The sequence below is a fragment of the Mobula birostris genome, unplaced genomic scaffold (assembly GCF_030028105.1).
Source record: "Mobula birostris isolate sMobBir1 unplaced genomic scaffold, sMobBir1.hap1 scaffold_319, whole genome shotgun sequence".
In the NCBI taxonomy this organism is placed as follows: Eukaryota; Metazoa; Chordata; class Chondrichthyes; order Myliobatiformes; family Myliobatidae; genus Mobula; species Mobula birostris.
In genome coordinates, this window is record NW_027276252.1 from 47089 (window position 1) to 74887 (window position 27799).

The 27799-nt window shown below is 52.9% G+C and overlaps 1 protein-coding gene across 1 annotated transcript in view; it reads left to right on the forward strand.

Moving 5' to 3' along the window:
- Window positions 1-5190: 5190 nt before the first annotated feature.
- The window catches only part of LOC140192945 (ATP-sensitive inward rectifier potassium channel 10-like), a 98410-nt gene continuing 75801 nt past the window's right edge, over window positions 5191-27799 (forward strand). Inside the window, exon 1 of the mRNA XM_072250416.1 lies at window positions 5191-5338. The gene's annotated coding sequence lies outside the window, so the exon portion shown is untranslated. The remainder of the gene's footprint in view (window positions 5339-27799) is intronic.

The following is a 27799-nucleotide window of genomic DNA, read 5'->3' on the forward strand; positions in this document are numbered from 1 at the left end:
TCAGACACATTCCCCGTCTCTCTGTACATTTTACCTCCAATACAGACACATTACCCGTCTCCCTGTACATTGTCCCTCCAGTACAGACACATTCCCCGTCTCTTTGTACATTGTCTCCCCAGTACAGACACATTCCCCGTCTTGCTGTACATTGTCTCTCCAGTACAGACACATTCCTTGTCTGCCTGTACATTGTCTCCCCAGTACAGACACATTCCCCGTCTGCCTGTACATTGTCTCTGCAGTACAGACACATTCCCCGTCTCCCTGTATATTGTCCCTCCAGTACAGACACATTCCCCGTCTCTCTGTACATTGTCTCCCCAGTACAGACATATTCCCCGTCTCCCTGTACATTGTCCCTCCAGTACAGACACATTCCCCGGCTCTCTGTACATTGTCTCCCCAGTAGACACATTCCCCGTCTTGCTGTACATTGTCTCTCCAGTACAGACACATTCCTTGTCTGCCTGTACATTGTCTCCCCAGTACAGACCCATTCTCGGTCTCCCTGTACATTCTCCCTCCAGTACAGACACATTCCCCGTTTCCCGGTACATTTTCTCCCCAGTACAGACCAACTCTCCGTCTCCCTGTACATTGTCCCTCCAGTACAGACACATTTCCCGTTCTCCTGTAAATTGTCTCCCCAGTACAGACACATTCCCCGTCTTGCTGTACATTGTCTCTCCAGTACAGACACATTCCTTGTCTGCCTGTACATTGTCTCCCCAGTACAGACACATTCGCCGTCTCTCTGTACATTATCTCTGCAGTACAGACACATTCCCCATTTCCCGGTACATTGTCTCCCCAGTACAGACACATTCCTCGTCTCCCTGTACATTGTCTCTCCAGTACAGACACATTCCCCATTTCCCGGTACATTTTCTCCCCAGTACAGACCAACTCTCCGTCTCCCTGTACATTGTCTTTGCAGAACAGACACATTCCCCATCCCCGGTACATTGTCTCCCCAGTACAGACACATACCCGGTCTCTCTGAACATTGTCACCCTAATACAGACACATTCCCCGTATCTTTGTACATTGTCTCCCCAGTACAGACACATTCCCCGTCTCCCTGTACATTGTCTCTCCAGAACAGACACATTCCCCGTCTCCCTGTACATTGTCTCCCAGTACAGACACATACTCCGTCTCCCTATACATTGTCTCCCTAGTACAGACACATTCCCTGTCTCTCTGTACATTGTCTCTCCAGCACAGACACATTCCCCGTCTCTCAGTATATTATGTCCCCAGTACAGACACATTCCCCATCTCCCTGTACATTGTCTCTCCAGTAGAGACACATTCCCCGTCTCTCTGTACATTGTCTCCACGGTAGAGACACATTCCCCGTCTCCCTGGTCATTGTCTCCCCAGTACAGACACATTCGGCGTCTCCCTGTATACTGTCTCCCCAGTACAGACACATTCCCCATCTCCCTCTACAATGTCTCCGCACACAGACACATTCTCTGTCTCCCTGTACACTGTTTCTCCAGTACAGACACATTCCCTGTCTCCCTGTACATTGTCTCACTAGTGCAGACACATTCCCCGTCTCCTTGTACATTGTCTCCCCAGTACAGACACATTCCCCGTCTCCCTGTATATTGTCTCCCCAGTACAGACACATTCCATGTCTCCCTGAATATTGTCTCTCCTGTAAAGACACATTCCCCATCTCCCTGTACATTGTCTCCACAGTACAGGCACATTCCCCGTCTCGCTGTTAACTGTCCCCCAGTACAGACACATTCCCCGTCTCCCTGTCATTGACTCCCCAGTACAGACACATTCCCGGTCTCCCTGAATATTGTCACCCTAATACAGACACATTCCCCGTCTCCATGTACATTCTCTCTCCAGTACAGACGCATTCCCTGTCTCCCTGTACATTGTCTCCTCAGTACAGAAACATTTCTCGTCTCCCTGAATATTGTCACCCTAATACAGACACATTCCCCGTCTCCATGTACATTCTCTCTCCAGTACAGACGCATTCCCCGTCTCCCTGTACATTGACTCCCCAGTACAGACACATTCCCTGTTTCCCGGTACATTGTCTCCCCAGAACAGACCATCTCTCCGTCTCCCTGTACATTGTCTTTCCAGAACAGACACATTCCCCGTCTCTCTGTACATTATCTCCCCAGTACAGACACATTCTCCGTCTCCCTGTACATTGTCTCCCTAGTACAGACACATTCCCTGTCTCTCTGTACATTGTCTCTCCAGCACAGACACATTCCCCGTCTCTCTGTACATTGTCTCCATGGTACAGACACATTTCCCGTCTCCTGAACATTGTCTCCCCAGTACAGATACATTCCCCGTCTCACTGTACATTGTCTCTCCAGTACAGACACATTCCCCGTCTCCCTGTGCATTGTCCCTCTAGTACAGACACATTCTCCGTCTCCCTGTATATTATCTCCCCAGTACAGACACATTCCCCGTCTCCCTGTACATTGTCTCTCCAGTAGAGACACATTCCCCGTCTCTCTGTACATTGTCTCCACGGTAGAGACACATTCCCCGTCTCCCTGTACATTGTCTCTCCAGTAGAGACACATTCCCCGTCTCCCTGTACACTGTCTCCCCAATACAGACACATTCCCTGTCTCCCTGTACATTGTCTCCCCAGTACAGAAACATTCCTCGTCTCCCTGTACATTGTCTCTCCAGTACAGACACATTCCCTGTTTCCCGGTACATTGTCTCCCCAGAACAGACCAACTCTCCGTCTCCCTGTACATTGTCTTTCCAGAACAGACACATTCCCCGTCTCCTGTACATTGTCTCCCCAGTACAGACACATTCCCGGTCTCTCTGAACATTGTCACCCTAATACAGACACATTCCCCATATCTTTGTACATTATCTCCCCAGTACAGACACATTCCCCGTCTCCCTGTACATTGTCTCCCTAGTACAGACACATTCCTCGTCTCTCTGTACATTGTCTCTCCAGTACAGACACATTCCCCGTCTATCTGTACATTGTCTCCACGGTACAGACACATTTGCCGTCTCCCTGAACATTTTCTCCCCAGTACAGACACATTCGGCATCTCCCTGTATACTGTCTCCCCAGTACAGACACATTCCCCATCTCCCTGAACATTGTCTCCCCAGTAGAGGCACATTCCCCGTCTCCCTGTACATTGTTTCCCCAATACAGACACATTCCCTGTCTCCCCAGTACACACACATTCCCCATTTCCCGGTACATTTTCTCCCCAGTACAGACCCATTCTCGGTCTCCCTGTATATTGTCCCTCCAGTACAGACACATTCCCCGTCTCTCTGTACATTGTCTCCCCAGTACAGACATATTCCCCGTCTCCCTGTACATTGTCCCTCCAGTACAGACACATTCCCCGTCTCTTTGTACATTGTCTCCCCAGTACAGACACATTCCCCGTCTTGCTGTACATTGTCTCTCCAGTACAGACACATTCCTTGTTGCCTGTACATTGTCTCCCCAGTACAGACACATTCCCCGTCTGCCTGTACATTGTCTCTGCAGTACAGACACATTCCCCATTTCCCGGTACATTGTCTCCCCAGTACAGACCCATTCTCGGTCTCCCTGTACATTCTCCCTCCAGTACAGACACACTCCCCGTCTCTCTGTACATTGTCTCTCCAGTACAGACACATTCCCCGTCTCCCTGTACATTGTCCCTCCAGTACAGACACATTTCCCGTTCTCCTGTAAATTGTCTCCCCAGTACAGACACATTCCCCGTCTTGCTGTACATTGTCTCTCCAGTACAGACACATTCCTTGTCTGCCTGTACATTGTCTCTCCAGTTCAGACACATTCCCCGTCTCTCTGTACATTTTATCTCCAATACAGACACATTCCCCGTCTCCCTGTACATTGTCTCCCCACACAGACACATTCCTCGTCTCACTGTACATTGTCTCCCCACACAGACAGTTTTCGCATCTCCCTGTACATTGTCTCCCCAATACAGACACATTCCCCGTCTCCCTGTATATTGTCCCTCCAGTACAGACACATTCCCCGTCTCTCTGTACATTGTCTCCCCAGTACAGACATATTCCCCGTCTCCCTGTACATTGTCCCTCCAGTACAGACACATTCCCCGGCTCTCTGTACATTGTCTCCCCAGTAGACACATTCTCCGTCTTGCTGTACATTGTCTCTCCAGTACAGACACATTCCTTGTCTGCCTGTACATTGTCTCCCCAGTACAGACCCATTCTCGGTCTCCCTGTACATTCTCCCTCCACTACAGACACATTCCCCGTTTCCCGGTACATTTTCTCCCCAGTACAGACCAACTCTCCGTCTCCCTGTACATTGTCCCTCCAGTACAGACACATTTCCCGTTCTCCTGTAAATTGTCTCCCCAGTACAGACACATTCCCCGTCTTGCTGTACATTGTCTCTCCAGTACAGACACATTCCTTGTCTGCCTGTACATTGTCTCTCCAGTTCAGACACATTCCCCGTCTCTCTGTACATTTTACCTCCAATACAGACACATTACCCATCTCCCTGTACATTGTCTCCCCACACAGACACATTCCTCGTCTCACTGTACATTGTCTCCCCACACAGACAGTTTCCACATCTCCCTGTACATTGTCTCCCCAGTACAGACACATTCCCCGTCTCCCTGTACATTGTCTCTCCAGTACAGACACATTCCCCGTCTCCCTGTACATTGTCTCTCCAGTACAGACACATTCCCCGTCTCCCTGTACATTGTCTCTCCAGTACAGACACATTCCCCGTCTCCCTGTACATTGTCTCTCCAGTACAGACACATTCCCCGTCTCCCTGTACATTGTCTCTCCAGTACAGACACATTCCCCGTCTCCCTGTACATTGTCTTCTAACACAGACACATTCCCTGACTCCTACATTTTCTGTTCAGCACACATTCCTTGCCTCTCTATGTTTTCTCTGCAGCACAGACACACATTCCCTGTTTCTCTACATGCTTTCTCCAGCACAGACATATTTCCTGTCCCCCCTGTACATTCTGTCTCCACTCTGCCACCGTCCTGTCTCTCTGTTGCCCTCTATCACTTGCATGTGACTCTGCAGTAGCTGGCACTGCCACTTCATAGTCTCCGCCTGCTGCCCACACCAGCCAAAGCACAGCCCTCCTACAGGAACTCTGGACGGTGAACGTCAGCCGTTCCCAGAACAGGGAATGAGCTGCGAGGAGGTTGAGGGAGAAACATTCATCACAAGAGAGCGAGAAGAGAGGACAAAGTTATACAGCAATGCAGATAACGACACAACAACCACCTCCCTGAAACTTCCATCGACGGAGATACTGAGGTAGGAACTTCTATTACAGTCATAGTTTCGGCCCGTGTTTAGACATAGAGTGAAGCTCCCTCTGTGTTGTCCCATTACACACTCCCAGGGTATGAGAGAGACAAAGAGTGAATCTCACTCTACACTGTCCCATCACACACTCGCAGGGTTAGACACAGAGTGAAGCTCCCTCTACACTATCCCATCACACACTCCCAGGGTAGAGGTCAGACACAGAGTGAATTTCCCTCTACACTGTCCCATCACACACTCCCCTACACTGTCCCATCACACACTCCCTCGACACTGTCCCATCATACACTCCCTCTACACTATCCCATCACCCAGTCCGCTACACTGTCCATCACACACTGCCCCTACACTGACCCATCACACACCCCACTACACTGACCCATCACACACTCCCTCTACACCATCCCATCACACACTCCCCTACACTTTCCATCACACACTCCCCTACACTGTCCCATCACACACTCGCTCGACACTGTCCATCACACATTCCCCCTACACTGTCCCATCACACACTCCCCCTAATCCGTTCCATCACACAGTCCCTCTACACTGTCCCAAAACACACTCCTTCTGCACTGTCCCATCACACAAACCCTCTACACTGTCCATCACACACACCCTCTAAGCTGTCCCTTCACACTCTCCCCCACACTGTCCCATCACACACTCCCCCTACAATGTCCCACCACACACTCCCTCTACAGTGTCCATCACGCAATCCCACTACACTGTCCCATCACACACTCCTCCTACACTGTCCTATCACTCACTCCCTCTACACTGTCCATCACACAGTCCCCCTACACCGTCTCATCACACATTCCCCCTACACCGTTCCATCACACACTCCCTCTACACTGTCCCATCACACACTCTCACTACATTGTCCCATCACATACTCCCTCTACACTGTCCCATCACACATTCCCCCTACACAGCCCATCACACACTCCCTCTACACTGTCCCATCACACGCTCCCTCTACACTGTCCATCACACACTCCCTTGACAATGTCCCATCACACACTCCCCAAACACTGTCCCATCACACACTCCCCTACACCATCCATCACACACTCCCTCTACACTGTCCATCACACAATCCCTCTACACCGCCCCATCACACACTCACCCTGCACTGTCTCACCACTCACTCCCTCTACACTGTCCCACCACACACTCCCTCTACACTGTCCATCATACACTCCCCCTACACTGTCCCATCACACACTCCTTCTGCACTGTCCCCTCACACACTCCCTCTACACTGTCCCATCACACACTCCCTCTACATTGTCCATCACACACTCCCTCTACACTGTCCCCTCACTCACTCCCTGTACACTGTCCATGATGCACGCCCCCTACACCGTCCCATCACAAACTCCCTCTGCACTGTCCCCTCTCACACTCCCCCTGCACTGTCCCATCACAGACTCCCTCTACACCATCCCATCACACACTCCCCCTACCCTGTCCCATCACACACTCTCTCTACACTGTACCATCACTCATTCTCCCTACACTGCCCATCACACTCCCTCTACACTGTCCCATCACACACTCCCCCTACACTGTCCATCACACACTCCCTCTACACTGTCGATTACACACTCCCCCTACACTGTCCCATCACACACTCCCCCTGGACTGTCCATCCCACACTCCCCCTACACTGTCCCTTCACACACTCCCTCTACACTGTCCCATCACACACTCCCCCTACACTGTCCCCTCACACACTCCCCCTGCACTGTCCATGACACACTCCCCCTACACTGTCCCATCACACACTCCCTCTACACTGTCCCATCACACACACCCCTACACGGTCGCATCACACACTCCCCCTACAATGTCCCATCACACACTACATCTACACTGTCCATCACACACTTCTCCTACACTATCCCATCACATACTCCCTTAACACTGTCCTATCGCACACTCCCTCTATACTGTCCCACCACTCACTCCCTCCACACTGTCCTTCACACTCTCACCCTACAGTGTCCCATCACACACTCCCTCTGCACTGTCCCATCACACACTCCTCCTACACTGACGATCACACACTCTCCCTACACAGTCCATCACACACTACCTCTACACTGTCCCATCACACACTCCCTCTACACCGTCCCATCACACACTCCCTCTACACTGCCCCATTGCACACTCCGTCTACACTGTCCATCATACACTCCCCCTACACTGTCCCATCACACACTCCTTCTGCACTGTCCCCTCACACACTCCCTCTACACTGTCCCATCACACACTCCCTCTACATTGTCCATCACACACTCCCTCTACACTGTCCCCTCACTCACTCCCTGTACACTGTCCATGACGCACGCCCCCTACACCGTCCCATCACACACTCCCTCTGCACTGTCCCCTCTCACACTCCCTCTGCACTGTCCCATCACACACTCCCTCTACACTGTCCCATCACACACTCCCCCTACACTGTCTCATCACACACTCCCCCTACACTGTCCCATCACACACTACATCTACACTGTCCATCACACACTCCTTCCACACTGTCCCACCACTCACTTCCGTGTTCACTGTCCTTCACACACTCCCTCTACACTGTCCCATCACACACTCCCTCTAAACTGTCCCATCACACACTCACCCTTCACCGTCCCATCAACTACTCCCCTACACTGTCTCATCACACACTCCTTCTTCACTGTCCCCTCACACACTCCCTCTACACTGTCCCATCACACACTCTCTCTACACTGTCCATCACACACTCCCCCTACACTGTCCCATCACACACTCCTTCTGCACTGTCCCCTCACACACTCCCTCCACACTGTCCCTTCACACACTCCCTCTACACTGACCCATCACACATTCCCCCTGCACTGTCCCATCACACACTCCCACTACACTGTCCCATCACACACTACATCTGCACTGTCCATCACACACTCCCTCTAGACTGTCCCATCACATACTCTCGCTGCACTGTCCCACCACTCACTCCCTCTACACTGTCCTTCACACACTCGCCCTACAGTGTCCCATCACACACTCCCTCTGCACTGTCCGATCACACACTCCCCCTACACTGTCCCATCACACACTCCCTCTACACTGTCCCACCACTCACTCCCTATACACTGTCCTTCACACACTCCCTCTACACTGTCCTTCACACACTCCCTCTAAATTGTCCCATCACACACTCCCCCTACACTGCCCATCACACACTCTCTCTACACTGTCCATCACACACTCCCTCTACACTGTCCATCACACACTCCCTCTACACTGTCCATGATGCACTCCCCCTACACCGTCCCATCACACACTCGCTCTGCACTGTCCCCTCTCACACTCCCCCTGCACTGTCCCATCACAGACTCCCTCTAGACCATCCCATCACACACTCCCCCTACACGGTCCCATCACAGACTCTCTCTACACTGTCCCATCACTCATTCCCCCAATACTGTCCATCACACACTCCCTCTACACTGTCCCATCACACACTCCCCCTACACTGTCCATCACATACTCCCTCTACACTGTCGATCACACACTCCCCCTACACTGTGCCCACACACACTCCCCCTGCACTGTCCATCACATACTCCCCCTACACTGTCCCATCACACACTCCCTCTACACTGTCCCATCACACACAACCCTAAACTGTCCCATCACACACTACATCTACACTGTCCATCACACACTCCTCCTACACTCTCCCACCACTCACTCCCTCTACATTGTCCTTCACACTCTCACCCTACAGTGTCCCATCACACACTCCCTCTGCATTGTCCCATCACACACTCCCTCTAAACTGTCCCATCACACACTCTCTCTACACTGTCCATCACACACTCCCCCTACACTGTCCCATCACACACTCCTTCTGCACTGTCCCCTCACACACTCCCTCCACACTGTCCCTTCACACACTCCCTCTACACTGACCCATCACACATTCCCCCTGCACTGTCCCATCACACACTCCCACTACACTGTCCCATCACACACTACATCTGCACTGTCCATCACACACTCCCTCTAGACTGTCCCATCACATACTCTCGCTGCACAGTCCCACCACTCACTCCCTCTACACTGTCCTTCACACACTCGCCCTACAGTGTCCCATCACACACTCCCTCTGCACTGTCCGATCACACACTCCCCCTACACTGTCCCATCACACACTCCCTCTACACTGTCCCACCACTCACTCCCTATACACTGTCCTTCACACACTCCCTCTACACTGTCCTTCACACACTCCCTCTAAATTGTCCCATCACACACTCCCCCTACACTGCCCATCACACACTCTCTCTACACTGTCCATCACACACTCCCTCTACACTGTCCATCACACACTCCCTCTACACTGTCCATGATGCACTCCCCCTACACCGTCCCATCACACACTCGCTCTGCACTGTCCCCTCTCACACTCCCCCTGCACTGTCCCATCACAGACTCCCTCTAGACCATCCCATCACACACTCCCCCTACACGGTCCCATCACAGACTCTCTCTACACTGTCCCATCACTCATTCCCCCAATACTGTCCATCACACACTCCCTCTACACTGTCCCATCACACACTCCCCCTACACTGTCCATCACATACTCCCTCTACACTGTCGATCATACACTCCCCCTACACTGTGCCCACACACACTCCCCCTGCACTGTCCATCACATACTCCCCCTACACTGTCCCATCACACACTCCCTCTACACTGTCCCATCACACACAACCCTAAACTGTCCCATCACACACTACATCTACACTGTCCATCACACACTCCTCCTACACTCTCCCACCACTCACTCCCTCTACATTGTCCTTCACACTCTCACCCTACAGTGTCCCATCACACACTCCCTCTGCATTATCCCATCACACACTCCCTCTAAACTGTCCCATCACACACTCTCTCTACACTGTCCATCACACACTCCCCCTACACTGTCCCATCACACACTTCTTCTGCACTGTCCCCTCACACACTCCCTCCACACTGTACCTTCACACACTCCCTCTACACTGACCCATCACACATTCCCCCTGCACTGTCCCATCACACACTCCCACTACACTGTCCCATCACACACTACATCTGCACTGTCCATCACACACTCCCTCTAGACTGTCCCATCACATACACTCGCTGCACTGTCCCACCACTCACTCCCTCTACACTGTCCTTCACACACTCGCCCTACAGTGTCCCATCACACACTCCCTCTGCACTGTCCCATCACACACTTCCCCTACACTGTCCCATCACACACTCCCTCTACACTGTCCCACCACTCACTCCCTCTACACTGTCCTTCACACACTCCTTCTACACTGTCCTTCACACACTCCCTCTAAATTGTCCCATCACACACTCCCCCTACACTGCCCATCACACACTCTCTCTACACTGTCCATCACACACTCCCTCTACACTGTCCATTACACACTCCCTCTACACTGTCCATGATGCACTCCCCCTACACTGTCCCATCACACACTCGCTCTGCACTGTCCCCTCTCACACTCCCCCTGCACTGTCCCATCACAGACTCCCTCTAGACCATCCCATCACACACTCCCTCTACACTGTCCCATCACACACACCCCCTGCACTGCCCATCACACACTCCCTCTACACTGTCGATCACACACTCCCCCTACACTATCCCATCACACACACCCCTTCACTGTCTCATCACACACTCCCCCTACACTGTCTCATCACACACTACATCTACACTGTCCATCACACACTCCCCCTGCACTGTCCATCACATACTCCCCCTACACTGTCCCATCACACACTCCCTCTACACTGTCCCATCACACACAACCCTAAACTGTCCCATCACACACTACATCTACACTGTCCATCACACACTCCTCCTACACTGTCCCACCACTCACTCCCTCTACATTGTCCTTCACACTCTCACCCTACAGTGTCCCATCACACACTCCCTCTGCACTGTCCCATCACACACTCCCTCAACACTGTCCATCACAAACCCCCCCATAAACTGTCCATCACACACTCCCTTGACAATGTCCCATCATACACTCCCCCTACACTGTCCTATCACTCACTCGCTCTACACTGTCCATCACACAGTCCCCCTACACCGTCTCATCACACACTCCCTCTAAACCGTTCCATCACACACTCCCTCTAAACCGTTCCATCACACACTCCCTCTGCACTGTCCCATCACACACTCTCACTACACTGTTCCATCACATACTCCCTCTACACTGTCCCATCACACATTCCCCCTACACAGTCCATCACACACTCCCTCTAAACTATCCCATCACACGCTCCCTCTACACTGTCCATCACAAACTCCCCCTACACTGTCCATCACACACTCCCTTGACAATGTCCCATCACACACTCCCCCTACACCGTCCCATCACACACTCCCCAAACACTGTCCCATCACACTCTCCCCTACACCATCCATCACACACTCCCTCTACACTGTCCATCACACAATCCCTCTACACCGTCCCATCACACACTCACCCTGCACTGTCTCACCACACACTCCCTCTACACTGTCGCATCACACACTCCTCTACACTGTCCCATCACACACTCCCTCTACACCAGCCAATCACACACTCCCTCTACACTGTCCCATCACACACTCCCTCTACATTGTCCATCACACACTCCCTCTACACTGTCCCCTCACTCACTCCCACTACACTGTCCCATCACACACTCCCTCTGCACTGTCCCATCGCACACTCCGTCTACACTGTCCATCACACACTCACCCTACACTGTCCCATCACACACTCCCTCTACACTGTCCCATCACACACTCCCCCTACACTGTCCCATCACACACTCCCCCAACACTGTCCTATCGCACACTCCCTCTATACTGTCCCACCACTCACTCCCTCTACACTGTCCTTCACACTCTCACCCTACAGTGTCCCATCACACACTCCCTCTACACTGTCCCATCACACACTCCCCCTACACTGTCCATCACATACTCCCTCTACACTGTCGATCACACACTCCCCCTGCACTGTCCATCACATACTCCCCCTACACTGTCCCATCACACACTCCCTCTACACTGTCCCATCACACACAACCCTAAACTGTCCCATCACACACTACATCTACACTGTCCATCACACACTCCTCCTACACTCTCCCACCACTCACTCCCTCTACATTGTCCTTCACACTCTCACCCTACAGTGTCCCATCACACACTCCCTCTACACTGACCCATCACACATTCCCCCTGCACTGTCCCATCACACACTCCCACTACACTGTCCCATCACACACTACATCTGCACTGTCCATCACACACTCCCTCTAGACTGTCCCATCACATACTCTCGCTGCACAGTCCCACCACTCACTCCCTCTACACTGTCCTTCACACACTCGCCCTACAGTGTCCCATCACACACTCCCTCTGCACTGTCCGATCACACACTCCCCCTACACTGTCCCATCACACACTCCCTCTACACTGTCCCACCACTCACTCCCTATACACTGTCCTTCACACACTCCCTCTACACTGTCCTTCACACACTCCCTCTAAATTGTCCCATCACACACTCCCCCTACACTGCCCATCACACACTCTCTCTACACTGTCCATCACACACTCCCTCTACACTGTCCATCACACACTCCCTCTACACTGTCCATGATGCACTCCCCCTACACCGTCCCATCACACACTCGCTCTGCACTGTCCCCTCTCACACTCCCCCTGCACTGTCCCATCACAGACTCCCTCTAGACCATCCCATCACACACTCCCCCTACACGGTCCCATCACAGACTCTCTCTACACTGTCCCATCACTCATTCCCCCAATACTGTCCATCACACACTCCCTCTACACTGTCCCATCACACACTCCCCCTACACTGTCCATCACATACTCCCTCTACACTGTCGATCATACACTCCCCCTACACTGTGCCCACACACACTCCCCCTGCACTGTCCATCACATACTCCCCCTACACTGTCCCATCACACACTCCCTCTACACTGTCCCATCACACACAACCCTAAACTGTCCCATCACACACTACATCTACACTGTCCATCACACACTCCTCCTACACTCTCCCACCACTCACTCCCTCTACATTGTCCTTCACACTCTCACCCTACAGTGTCCCATCACACACTCCCTCTGCATTATCCCATCACACACTCCCTCTAAACTGTCCCATCACACACTCTCTCTACACTGTCCATCACACACTCCCCCTACACTGTCCCATCACACACTTCTTCTGCACTGTCCCCTCACACACTCCCTCCACACTGTACCTTCACACACTCCCTCTACACTGACCCATCACACATTCCCCCTGCACTGTCCCATCACACACTCCCACTACACTGTCCCATCACACACTACATCTGCACTGTCCATCACACACTCCCTCTAGACTGTCCCATCACATACACTCGCTGCACTGTCCCACCACTCACTCCCTCTACACTGTCCTTCACACACTCGCCCTACAGTGTCCCATCACACACTCCCTCTGCACTGTCCCATCACACACTTCCCCTACACTGTCCCATCACACACTCCCTCTACACTGTCCCACCACTCACTCCCTCTACACTGTCCTTCACACACTCCTTCTACACTGTCCTTCACACACTCCCTCTAAATTGTCCCATCACACACTCCCCCTACACTGCCCATCACACACTCTCTACACTGTCCATCACACACTCCCTCTACACTGTCCATTACACACTCCCTCTACACTGTCCATGATGCACTCCCCCTACACTGTCCCATCACACACTCGCTCTGCACTGTCCCCTCTCACACTCCCCCTGCACTGTCCCATCACAGACTCCCTCTAGACCATCCCATCACACACTCCCTCTACACTGTCCCATCACACACACCCCCTGCACTGCCCATCACACACTCCCTCTACACTGTCGATCACACACTCCCCCTACACTATCCCATCACACACACCCCTTCACTGTCTCATCACACACTCCCCCTACACTGTCTCATCACACACTACATCTACACTGTCCATCACACACTCCCCCTGCACTGTCCATCACATACTCCCCCTACACTGTCCCATCACACACTCCCTCTACACTGTCCCATCACACACAACCCTAAACTGTCCCATCACACACTACATCTACACTGTCCATCACACACTCCTCCTACACTGTCCCACCACTCACTCCCTCTACATTGTCCTTCACACTCTCACCCTACAGTGTCCCATCACACACTCCCTCTGCACTGTCCCATCACACACTCCCTCAACACTGTCCATCACAAACCCCCCCATAAACTGTCCATCACACACTCCCTTGACAATGTCCCATCATACACTCCCCCTACACTGTCCTATCACTCACTCGCTCTACACTGTCCATCACACAGTCCCCCTACACCGTCTCATCACACACTCCCTCTAAACCGTTCCATCACACACTCCCTCTAAACCGTTCCATCACACACTCCCTCTGCACTGTCCCATCACACACTCTCACTACACTGTTCCATCACATACTCCCTCTACACTGTCCCATCACACATTCCCCCTACACAGTCCATCACACACTCCCTCTAAACTATCCCATCACACGCTCCCTCTACACTGTCCATCACAAACTCCCCCTACACTGTCCATCACACACTCCCTTGACAATGTCCCATCACACACTCCCCCTACACCGTCCCATCACACACTCCCCAAACACTGTCCCATCACACTCTCCCCTACACCATCCATCACACACTCCCTCTACACTGTCCATCACACAATCCCTCTACACCGTCCCATCACACACTCACCCTGCACTGTCTCACCACACACTCCCTCTACACTGTCCCATCACACACTCCTCTACACTGTCCCATCACACACTCCCTCTACACCAGCCAATCACACACTCCCTCTACACTGTCCCATCACACACTCCCTCTACATTGTCCATCACACACTCCCTCTACACTGTCCCCTCACTCACTCCCACTACACTGTCCCAACACACACTCCCTCTGCACTGTCCCATCGCACACTCCGTCTACACTGTCCATCACACACTCACCCTACACTGTCCCATCACACACTCCCTCTACACTGTCCCATCACACACTCCCCCTACACTGTCCCATCACACACTCCCCCAACACTGTCCTATCGCACACTCCCTCTATACTGTCCCACCACTCACTCCCTCTACACTGTCCTTCACACTCTCACCCTACAGTGTCCCATCACACACTCCCTCTGCACTGTCCCATCACACACTCCTCCTACACTGACAATCACACACTCTGTCTCCACTATCCATCACACACTCCCTCTACACTTTCCCATCACACACTCCCTCTACACTGTCCCACCACTCACTCCCTCTACACTGTCCTTCACACACTCCCTCTATACTGTCCCATCACACACTCTCTCTACACTGTCCATCACACACTCCCCCTACACTGTCCCATCACACACTACATCTACACTGTCCATCACACACTCCTCCTACACTCTCCCACCACTCACTCCCTCTACATTGTCCTTCACACTCTCACCCTACAGTGTCCCATCACACACTCCCTCTGCATTATCCCATCACACACTCCCTCTAAACTGTCCCATCACACACTCTCTCTACACTGTCCATCACACACTCCCCCTACACTGTCCCATCACACACTTCTTCTGCACTGTCCCCTCACACACTCCCTCCACACTGTACCTTCACACACTCCCTCTACACTGACCCATCACACATTCCCCCTGCACTGTCCCATCACACACTCCCACTACACTGTCCCATCACACACTACATCTGCACTGTCCATCACACACTCCCTCTAGACTGTCCCATCACATACACTCGCTGCACTGTCCCACCACTCACTCCCTCTACACTGTCCTTCACACACTCGCCCTACAGTGTCCCATCACACACTCCCTCTGCACTGTCCCATCACACACTTCCCCTACACTGTCCCATCACACACTCCCTCTACACTGTCCCACCACTCACTCCCTCTACACTGTCCTTCACACACTCCTTCTACACTGTCCTTCACACACTCCCTCTAAATTGTCCCATCACACACTCCCCCTACACTGCCCATCACACACTCTCTCTACACTGTCCATCACACACTCCCTCTACACTGTCCATTACACACTCCCTCTACACTGTCCATGATGCACTCCCCCTACACTGTCCCATCACACACTCGCTCTGCACTGTCCCCTCTCACACTCCCCCTGCACTGTCCCATCACAGACTCCCTCTAGACCATCCCATCACACACTCCCTCTACACTGTCCCATCACACACACCCCCTGCACTGCCCATCACACACTCCCTCTACACTGTCGATCACACACTCCCCCTACACTATCCCATCACACACACCCCTTCACTGTCTCATCACACACTCCCCCTACACTGTCTCATCACACACTACATCTACACTGTCCATCACACACTCCCCCTGCACTGTCCATCACATACTCCCCCTACACTGTCCCATCACACACTCCCTCTACACTGTCCCATCACACACAACCCTAAACTGTCCCATCACACACTACATCTACACTGTCCATCACACACTCCTCCTACACTGTCCCACCACTCACTCCCTCTACATTGTCCTTCACACTCTCACCCTACAGTGTCCCATCACACACTCCCTCTGCACTGTCCCATCACACACTCCCTCAACACTGTCCATCACAAACCCCCCCATAAACTGTCCATCACACACTCCCTTGACAATGTCCCATCATACACTCCCCCTACACTGTCCTATCACTCACTCGCTCTACACTGTCCATCACACAGTCCCCCTACACCGTCTCATCACACACTCCCTCTAAACCGTTCCATCACACACTCCCTCTAAACCGTTCCATCACACACTCCCTCTGCACTGTCCCATCACACACTCTCACTACACTGTTCCATCACATACTCCCTCTACACTGTCCCATCACACATTCCCCCTACACAGTCCATCACACACTCCCTCTAAACTATCCCATCACACGCTCCCTCTACACTGTCCATCACAAACTCCCCCTACACTGTCCATCACACACTCCCTTGACAATGTCCCATCACACACTCCCCCTACACCGTCCCATCACACACTCCCCAAACACTGTCCCATCACACTCTCCCCTACACCATCCATCACACACTCCCTCTACACTGTCCATCACACAATCCCTCTACACCGTCCCATCACACACTCACCCTGCACTGTCTCACCACACACTCCCTCTACACTGTCCCATCACACACTCCTCTACACTGTCCCATCACACACTCCCTCTACACCAGCCAATCACACACTCCCTCTACACTGTCCCATCACACACTCCCTCTACATTGTCCATCACACACTCCCTCTACACTGTCCCCTCACTCACTCCCACTACACTGTCCCAACACACACTCCCTCTGCACTGTCCCATCGCACACTCCGTCTACACTGTCCATCACACACTCACCCTACACTGTCCCATCACACACTCCCTCTACACTGTCCCATCACACACTCCCCCTACACTGTCCCATCACACACTCCCCCAACACTGTCCTATCGCACACTCCCTCTATACTGTCCCACCACTCACTCCCTCTACACTGTCCTTCACACTCTCACCCTACAGTGTCCCATCACACACTCCCTCTGCACTGTCCCATCACACACTCCTCCTACACTGACAATCACACACTCTGTCTCCACTATCCATCACACACTCCCTCTACACTTTCCCATCACACACTCCCTCTACACTGTCCCACCACTCACTCCCTCTACACTGTCCTTCACACACTCCCTCTATACTGTCCCATCACACACTCCCTCTACACTGTCCCATCGCACACTCCGTCTACACTGTCCATCACACACTCCCCCTACACTGTCCCATCACACACTCCTTCTGCACTGTCCCCTCACACACTCCCTCTACACTGTCCCATCACACACTCCCTCTACATTGTCCATCACACACTCCCTCTACACTGTCCCCTCACTCACTCCCTGTACACTGTCCATGATGCACGCCCCCTACACCGTCACATCACACACTCCCTCTGCACTGTCCCCTCTCACACTCTCCCTGCACTGTCCCATCACAGACTCCCTCTACACCATCCCATCACACACTCACCCTACCCTGTCCCATCACACACTCTCTCTACACTGTACCATCACTCATTCTCCCTACACTGTCCATCACACTCCCTCTACACTGTCCCATCACACACTCCCCCTACACTGTCCATCACACACTCCCTCTACACTGTCGATTACACACTCCCGCTACACTGTCCCATCACACACTGCCCCTGGACTGTGCATCCCACACTCCCCCTACACTGTCCCATCACACACTCCCTCTACACTGTCCCATCACACACTCCCCCTACACTGTCCCCTCACACACTCCCCCTGCACTGTCCATGACACACTCCCCCTACACTGTCCCATCACACACTCCCTCTACACTGTCCCATCACACACACCCCTACACGGTCGCATCACACACTCCCCCTACAATGTCCCATCACACACTACATCTACACTGTCCATCACACACTTCTCCAACACTGTCCCATCACATACTCCCTTAACACTGTCCTATCGCACACTCCCTCTATACTGTCCCACCACTGACTCCCTCTACACTGTCCTTCACACTCTCACCCTACAGTGTCCCATCACACACTCCCTCTGCACTGTCCCATCACACAATCCTCCTACACTGACGATCACACACTCTCCCTACACAGTCCATCACACACTACCTCTACACTGTCCCATCACACACTCCCTCTCCACCGTCCCATCACACACTCCCCCTACACTGTCCATCACATACTCCCTCTACACTGTCCCATCACACACTCCCCCTACACTGTCCATCACATACTCCCTCTACACTGTCCCATCACACACTCCCCCTACACTGTCCATCACATACTCCCTCTACACTGTCGATCACACACTCCCCCTACACTGTGCCCACACACACTCCCCCTGCACTGTCCATCACATACTCCCCCTACACTGTCCCATCACACACTCCCTCTACACTGTCCCATCACACACAACCCTAAACTGTCCCATCACACACTACAATACACTGTCCATCACACACTCCTCCAACACTCTCCCACCACTCACTCCCTCTACATTGTCCTTCACACTCTCACCCTACAGTGTCCCATCACACACTCCCTCTGCACTGTCCCATCACACACTCCCTCTAAACTGTCCCATCACACACTCACCCTGCACCGTCCCATCACACACTCCCCTGCACTGTCTCATCACACACTCCTTCTTCACTGTCCCCTCACACACTCCCTCTACACTGTCCCATCACACACTTTCTCTACACTGTCCATCACACACTCCCCCTACACTGTCCCATCACACACTCCTTCTGCACTGTCCCCTCACACACTCCCTCCACACTGTCCCTTCACATACTCCCTCTACACTGACCCATCACACATTCCCCCTGCACTGTCCCATCACACACTCCCACTACACTGTCCCATCACACACTACATCTGCACTGTCCATCACACACTCCCTCTAGACTGTCCCATCACATACTCTCGCTGCACTGTCCCACCACTCACTCCCTCTACACTGTCCTTCACACACTCGCCCTACAGTGTCCCATCACACACTCCCTCTGCACTGTCCCATCACACACTCCCCCTACACTGTCCCATCACACACTCCCACTACACTGTCCCACCACTCACTCCCTCTACACTGTCCTTCATACACTCCCTCTACACTGTCCTTCACACACTCCCTCTACACTGTCCCATCACACACAACCCTAAACTGTCCCATCACACACTACATCTACACTGTCCCATCACACACAACCCTAAACTGTCCCATCACACACTACATCTACACTGTCCATCACACACTCCTCCTACACTGTCCCACCACTCACTCCCTCTACATTGTCCTTCACACTCTCACCCTACAGTGTCCCATCACACACTCCCTCTGCACTGTCCCATCACACACTCCCTCAATACTGTCCATCACAAACTCCCCCTAAACTGTCCATCACACACTCCCTTGACAATGTCCCATCATACACTCCCCCTACACTGTCCTATCACTCACTCGCTCTACACTGTCCATCACACAGTCCCCCTACACCGTCTCATCACACACTCACTCTAAACCGTTCCATCACACACTCCCTCTGCACTGTCCCATCACACACTCTCACTACACTGTTCCATCACATACTCCCTCTACACTGTCCCATCACACTCTCCCCTACACCATCCATCACACACTCCCTCTACACTGTCCATCACACAATCCCTCTACACCGTCCCATCACACACTCAGCCTGCACTGTCTCACCACACACTCCCTCTACACTGTCCCATCACACACTCCTCTACACTGTCCCATCACACACTCCCTCTACACCAGCCAATCACACACTCCCTCTACACTGTCCACCACACACTCCCTCTACACTATCCCATCACACACTCCCCCTACACTGTCCATCACACACTCCCTCTGCACTGTCCACTCACACACTCCCTCTACACTGTCCATGACGCACTCCCCCTATACCGTACCATCACACACTCCCCCTGCACCGTCGCCTGTCACACTCCCGCTGCACTGTCCCATCACAGACTCCCTCTAGACCATCCCATCACACACTCCCCCTACACTGTCCCATCACACACTCTCTCTACACTGTCCCATCACTCATTCCCCCTACACTGCCAATCACACACTCCCTCTACACTGTCCCATCACACACACCCCCTATACTGCCCATCACACACTCCCTCTACACTGTCGATCACACACTCCCCCTACACTATCCCATCACACACACCCCTACACTGTCCCATCACACACTCCCCCTACACTGTCTCATCACACACTACATCTACACTGTCCATCACACACTCCTCCTACTCTGTCCCATCACACACTCCTTCTTTACTGTCCCCTCACACACTCCCTCTACACTGTCCCATCACACACTCACTCTACACTGTCCATCACACACTCCCCCTACACTGTCCCATCACACACTCCTTCTGCACTGTCCCCTCACACACTCCCTCCACACTGTCCCTTCACACACTCCCTCTACACTGACCCATCACACACTCCCCCTACACTGTCCCATCACACACTACATCTACACTGTCCATCACACACTCCTTCTACACTATCCCCTCACACTCCCTCTACACTGTCCATCACACACTCTCTCTGCAGTGTCCATCACACACTCCCTCTACAGTGTCCCATCACACACTTTCGCTGCACTGTCCCATCACTCACTCCCTCTACACTGCCCTTCACACACTCGCCCTACAGTGTCCCATCACACACACCCTCTGCACTGCCCCATCACACACTCCCTCTACACTGTCCCATCGCACACTCTGTCTACACTGTCCATCACACCCTCCCCCTACACTGTCCCATCACACACTCCCTCTACACTGTCCCACCACACACTCCCTCTACACTATCCATCACACATTCCCCCTACACTGTCCCATCACACACTCCTTCTTCACTGTCCCCGCACACACTCCCTCTACACTGTCCATGACGCACTCCCCCTACACCGTCCCATCACACACTCCCTCTGCACTGTCCCCTCTCACACTCCCCCTGCACTGTCCATCACACACTCCCCGTACACTGTCCCATCACACACTCCCTCTACACTGTCCCATCAGAGACTCTCCCTACACTGTCCCATCACTCATTCCCCCTACACTGTCCATCACACACTCTCCATACACTGTCCCATCACACACTCCTTCTGCACTGTCCCCTCACACACTCCCCCAGCACTGTCCCATCACAGACTCCCTCTAGACCATCCCATCACACACTCCCCCTACACTGTCCCATCACAGACTCTCTCTAAACTGTCCCATCACACACTCACCCTACACCGTCCCATCCCACACTCCCCTACACTGTCTCATCACACACTCCTTCTTCACTGTCCCCTCACACACTCCCTCTACACTGTCCCATCACACACTTTCTCTACACTGTCCATCACACACTCCCCCTACACTGTCCCATCACACACTCCTTCTGCACTGTCCCCTCACACACTCCCTCCACACTGTCCCTTCACAGACTCCCTCTACACTGACCCATCACACATTCCCCCTGCACTGTCCCATCACACACTCCCACTACACTGTCCCATCACACACTACATCTGCACTGTCCATCACACACTCCCTCTAGACTGTCCCATCACATACTCTCGCTGCACTGTCCCACCACTCACTCCCTCTACACTGTCCTTCACACACTCGCCCTACAGTGTCCCATCACACACTCCCTCTGCACTGTCCCATCACACACTCCCACTACACTGTCCCATCACACACTCCCACTACACTGTCCCACCACTCACTCCCTCTACACTGTCCTTCATACACTCCCTCTACACTGTCCTTCACACACTCCCTCTAAATTGTCCCATCACACACTCCCCCTACACTGCCCATCACACACTCTCTCTACACTGTCCATCACACACTCCCTCTACACTGTCCATCACACACTCCCCCTGCACTGTCCATCACATACTCCCCCTACACTGTCCCATCACACACTCCCGCTACACTGTCCCATCACACACAACCCTAAACTGTCCCATCACACACTACATCTACACTGTCCATCACACACTCCTCCTACACTGTCCCACCACTCACTCCCTCTACATTGTCCTTCACGCTCTCACCCTACAGTGTCCCATCACACACTCCCTCTGCACTGTCCCATCACACACTCCCTCAATACTGTCCATCACAAACTCCCCCTAAACTGTCCATCACACACTCCCTTGACAATGTCCCATCATACACTCCCCCTACACTGTCCTATCACTCACTCGCTCTACACTGTCCATCACACAGTCCCCCTACACCGTCTCATCACACACTCACTCTAAACCATTCCATCACACACTCCCTCTGCACTGTCCCATCACACACTCTCACTACACTGTTCCATCACATACTCCCTCTACACTGTCCCATCACACATTCCCCCTACACAGCCCATCACACACTCCCTCTAAACTGTCCCATCACACGCTCCCTCAACACTGTCCATCACAAACTCCCCTTAAACTGTCCATCACACACTCCCTTGACAATGTCCCATCATACACTCGCCCTACACTGTCCTATCACTCACTCGCTCTACACTGTCCATCACACAGTCCCCCTACACTGTCCCCTCACACACTCCCCCTACACTGTCCCCTCACACACTCCCCCTGCACTGTCCATGACACACTCCCCCTACACTGTCCCATCAGACACTCCCTCTACACTGTCCCATCACACACTCCCCCTACACTGTCCCCTCACACACTCCCCCTGCACTGTCCATGACACACTCCCCCTACACTGTCCCATCACACACTCCCTCTACACTGTCCCATCACACACACCCCTACACGGTCGCATCACACACTCCCCCTACAATGTCCCATCACACACTACATCTACACTGTCCATCACACACTTCTCCAACACCGTCCCATCACATACTCCCTTAACACTGTCCTATCGCACACTCCCTCTATACTGTCCCACCACTGACTCCCTCTACACTGTCCTTCACACTCTCACCCTACAGTGTCCCATCACACACTCCCTCTGCACTGTCCCATCACACAATCCTCCTACACTGACGATCACACACTCTCCCTACACAGTCCATCACACACTACCTCTACACTGTCCCATCACACACTCCCTCTCCACCGTCCCATCACACACTCCCCCTACACTGTCCATCACATACTCCCTCTACACTGTCCCATCACACACTCCCCCTACACTGTCCATCACATACTCCCTCTACACTGTCGATCACACACTCCCCCTACACTGTGCCCACACACACTCCCCCTGCACTGTCCATCACATACTCCCCCTACACTGTCCCATCACACACTCCCTCTACACTGTCCCATCACACACAACCCTAAACTGTCCCATCACACACTACAATACACTGTCCATCACACACTCCTCCAACACTCTCCCACCACTCACTCCCTCTACATTGTCCTTCACACTCTCACCCTACAGTGTCCCATCACACACTCCCTCTGCACTGTCCCATCACACACTCCCTCTAAACTGTCCCATCACACACTCACCCTACACCGTCCCATCACACACTCCCCTGCACTGTCTCATCACACACTCCTTCTTCACTGTCCCCTCACACACTCCCTCTACACTGTCCCATCACACACTTTCTCTACACTGTCCATCACACACTCCCCCTACACTGTCCCATCACACACTCCTTCTGCACTGTCCCCTCACACACTCCCTCCACACTGTCCCTTCACATACTCCCTCTACACTGACCCATCACACATTCCCCCTGCACTGTCCCATCACACACTCCCACTACACTGTCCCATCACACACTACATCTGCACTGTCCATCACACACTCCCTCTAGACTGTCCCATCACATACTCTCGCTGCACTGTCCCACCACTCACTCCCTATACACTGTCCTTCACACACTCGCCCTACAGTGTCCCATCACACACTCCTTCTGCACTGTCCCATCACACACTCCCCCTACACTGTCCCATCACACACTCCCACTACACTGTCCCACCACTCACTCCCTCTACACTGTCCTTCATACACTCCCTCTACACTGTCCTTCACACACTCCCTCTACACTGTCCCATCACACACAACCCTAAACTGTCCCATCACACACTACATCTACACTGTCCCATCACACACAACCCTAAACTGTCCCATCACACACTACATCTACACTGTCCATCACACACTCCTCCTACACTGTCCCACCACTCACTCCCTCTACATTGTCCTTCACACTCTCACCCTACAGTGTCCCATCACACACTCCCTCTGCACTGTCCCATCACACACTCCCTCAATACTGTCCATCACAAACTCCCCCTAAACTGTCCATCACACACTCCCTTGACAATGTCCCATCATACACTCCCCCTACACTGTCCTATCACTCACTCGCTCTACACTGTCCATCACACAGTCCTTCTACACCGTCTCATCACACACTCACTCTAAACCGTTCCATCACACACTCCCTCTGCACTGTCCCATCACACACTCTCACTACACTGTTCCATCACATACTCCCTCTACACTGTCCCATCACAAATTCCCCCTACACAGCCCATCACACACTCCCTCTAAACTGTCCCATCACACGCTCCCTCAACACTGTCCATCACAAACTCCCCCTAACCTGTCCATCACACACTCCCTTGACAATGTCCCATCATACACTCCCGCTACACTGTCCTATCACTCACTCGCTCTACACTGTCCATCACACAGTCCCCCTACACCGTCTCATCACACACTCACTCTAAACCGTTCCATCACACACTCCCTCTGCACTGTCCCATCACACACTCTCACTACACTGTTCCATCACATACTCCCTCTACACTGTCCCATCACACATTCCCCCTACACAGCCCATCACACACTCCCTCTAAACTGTCCCATCACACACTCCACCTACACCGTCCCATCACACACTCCCCAAACACTGTCCCATCACACTCTCCCCTACACCATCCATCACACACTCCCTCTACACTGTCCATCACACAATCCCTCTACACCGTCCCATCACACACTCAGCCTGCACTGTCTCACCACACACACCCTCTACACTGTCCCATCACACACTCCTCTACACTGTCCCATCACACACTCCCTCTACACCAGCCAATCACACACTCCCTCTACACTGTCCACCACACACTCCCTCTACACTATCCCATCACACACTCCCCCTACACTGTCCATCACACACTCCCTCTGCACTGTCCATTCACACACTCCCTCTACACTGTCCATGACGCACTCCCCCTACACCGTCCCATCACACACTCCCTCTGCACTGTCCCCTCTCACACTCCCCCTGCACTGTCCATCACACACTCCCCGTACACTGTCCCATCACACACTCCCTCTACACTGTCCCATCAGAGACTCTCCCTACACTGTCCCATCACTCATTCCCCCTACACTGTCCATCACACACTCGCCATACACTGTCCCATCACACACTTCTTCTGCACTGTCCCCTCACACACTCCCCCTGCACTGTCCCATCACAGACTCCCTCTAGAACATGCCATCACACACTCCCCCTACACTGTCCCATCACAGACTCTCTCTAAACTGTCCCATCACACACTCACCCTACACCGTCCCATCACACACTCCCCTACACTGTCTCATCACACACTCCTTCTTCACTGTCCCCTCACACACTCCCTCTACACTGTCCCATCACACACTTTCTCTACACTGTCCATCACACACTCCCCCTACACTGTCCCATCACACACTCCTTCTGCACTGTCCCCTCACACACTCCCTCCACACTGTCCCTTCACACACTCCCACTACACTGTCCCATCACACACTACATCTGCACTGTCCATCACACACTCCCTCTAGACTGTCCCATCACATACTCTCGCTGCACTGTCCCACCACTCACTCCCTCTACACTGTCCTTCACACACTCGCCCTACAGTGTCCCATCACACACTCCCTCTGCACTGTCCCATCACACACTCCCCCTACACTGTCCCATCACACACTCCCACTACACTGTCCCACCACTCACTCCCTCTACACTGTCCTTCATACACTCCCTCTACACTATCCTTCACACACTCCCTCTGCACTGTCCCATCACACACAACCCTAAACTGTCCCATCACACACTACATCTACACTGTCCCATCACACACAACCCTAAACTGTCCCATCACACACTACATCTACACTGTCCATCACACACTCCTCCTACACTGTCCCACCACTCACTCCCTCTACATTGTCCTTCACACTCTCACCCTACAGTGTCCTATCACACACTCCCTCTGCACTGTCCCATCACACACTCCCTCAATACTGTCCATCACAAACTCCCCCTAAACTGTCCATCACACACTCCCTTGACAATGTCCCATCATACACTCCCCCTACACTGTCCTATCACTCACTCGCTCTACACTGTCCATCACACAGTCCCCCTACACCGTCTCATCACACACTCACTCTAAACCGTTCCATCACACACTCCCTCTGCACTGTCCCATCACACACTCTCACTACACTGTTCCATCACATACTCCCTCTACACTGTCCCATCACACTCTCCCCTACACCATCCATCACACACTCCCTCTACACTGTCCATCACACAATCCCTCTACACCGTCCCATCAC